The sequence below is a fragment of the Lathyrus oleraceus genome, chromosome 3, assembly GCF_024323335.1.
Source record: "Lathyrus oleraceus cultivar Zhongwan6 chromosome 3, CAAS_Psat_ZW6_1.0, whole genome shotgun sequence".
NCBI lineage: Eukaryota > Viridiplantae > Streptophyta > Magnoliopsida > Fabales > Fabaceae > Lathyrus > Lathyrus oleraceus.
The window spans coordinates 396248284-396250397 of NC_066581.1; the positions used below are offsets into that span (position 1 = coordinate 396248284).

The 2114-nt window shown below is 41.8% G+C and overlaps 1 non-coding gene across 1 annotated transcript; it reads right to left on the minus strand.

The window, feature by feature from the left end:
* Positions 1 to 722: 722 nt before the first annotated feature.
* LOC127134051 (small nucleolar RNA R71) lies at positions 723 to 829 on the minus strand. Its single transcript, XR_007807831.1, has one exon. It is a non-coding gene; the product is annotated as a small nucleolar RNA R71 (small nucleolar RNA).
* Positions 830 to 2114: the final 1285 nt, after the last annotated feature.

A 2114-nucleotide genomic window follows, 5' to 3' on the forward strand; every position in this document is an offset into this window, starting at 1 on the left:
ACTAGACTGTGCACTTGTAGTCAAGTACCCGATAAACTATATTTTATGTACAGTCAAGAGACGTATCAAGTTTTTGGCACCGTTGTCGGGGACCTGATTTAGTCAAATACTATGATTCTTTCGTTGCGCAGTATAGACTAAGGTAAAAACTAATTTCCTTTCCCTTATTTCCCGATTGTATGCCAAGTACTCGCTCACAAGGCGAAAACTTAGCACCATCAATCGCAAAATTAGAGTGTTTCTTATATTTAAGACGCCAAATACTAGAGTACCAACGAAGGTATGATATTCCCGATATCTTCTTTCCTGATTCAGAACCAGCTGAAAAACCAACCATGGCTACAGGGGAACCACAAAATCGTCCTCTTATGTTCTACGCTACCCCGTCCCAACAAGAACCTCACAACAACATTGCTGCCCCTACTATCAATCGAAACGATTTTGAGTTGAAACCCTCATTATTATCAGTTGTTCAACAATATCAATTTGCTGGAAATCCTACAGACGACCCTAATGAACATTTGACCAAGTTTGTGCAGTACGCAGACACTATGAAGGCGAATGGTGTATCTCAAGATGCGATAAGACTACGCCTTATTCCTTTCTCTCTATGAGATAGAGCTTGGGCTTGGTTGCAACCCTTGTCATCCAACTCAGTTACTACATGGGAAGAATTGAAGAACGTTTTCTTAGCCCAATATTTTCCGCCAAGCAAAACTGCTATGCTGAGAGCACAAATCAACGGATTTCGACAAAAAGATGTAGAATCTCTCTACGACGCGGGGGAGAGATACAAAGACATGATGAGGATATGTCCACATCACGGTCTCGAAGACTGGGTGATCATTCACACATTTTACAATGGGATTCTGTATAACACAAGACTAACAGTAGACGTTGCCGCGGGTGGTGCACTTATGGACAAGCCATACAACGAAGCCTATCAACTCATTGAAAACATGGCCCAAAACCATTGCCAATGGGGAGGTGAAAGAACTCCAGTAGAAAAGTCCCAAACAAAAAGTGGAATGTACGAAATCAGTAGCCTTGACCATGTCCATGCAAAGGTAGATGCCATTGTTCAAAAGTTAGACAACTTGACCATACCACCCGCAGCCACCGTGGCTGCCGTGACTCCAAACTATGAGTTATATGGAACTCCTGGACACACTGCACCAGAATGTCAGATATTGGCAGGAGTCCCCACTGATCAAGTAAATTAAGCACAAGGAAATCCTTATTCGAATACCTACAACCCAGGTTGGAAAAATCATCCTAACTTTTCGTATAAGAACAACAACACCCTATATGCACCTGGCCAAGCACTCGCTGTTCCGCCTGGATATCAAAAGCCAGCTAATAATGCTCCTAACATGCCTAGGAAGTCCAACCTTGAACTAATGATGGAAAACTTCATAGCTACCCAAGCTCAAACAAACAAAGACTTCTTGAACCAAAACATACATACTAGTGAGCAACTTAAACAATTAGCGAGCAAAGTAGACGCCTTAGCCACCCACAACAAAATGCTTGAAACACAGATTTCACAAGTGGCTCAACAACAAGCATCTACTGCTGCTCCCGCGGGAACATTTCCTGGGCAGCCACAACCTAATCCAAAAGGACATTCAAATGCCGTTGTATTGAGAAGTGGAAAATAACTAGACGGACCCGTAGATCCAAGACTCCAAAATCCTGCCATGTGCCAAAAACCTGACAAAACAACAACTGAGAAGGTAAGTGAACTGAAGGAGAATGAAGATAATACCCAAGAGGCCGAAGAGAAAGAAAAACCTTATGTGCCTCCACCACCTTATAAACCACCCATTTCGTATCCTCAAAGACTCGCAAATTCTAAAACTACAGGAAAATTTAGGAAATTTGTTGAACTTATGAAGCAACTGAATATTACAGTTCCCTTTACAGAAGTTATCACACAAATGCCCTCATATGCCAAATTTCTTAAAGAGATCCTATCCATTAAGAAAAAGATCGAGGATAACGAAACAGTTACACTTACTGCTGAGTGTAGCATAATAATCCAAAACAACATGCCTCCCAAACTAAAAGACCCAGGTAGTTTCAACATACCCTGTTTCATTGGAAAGTTCGTC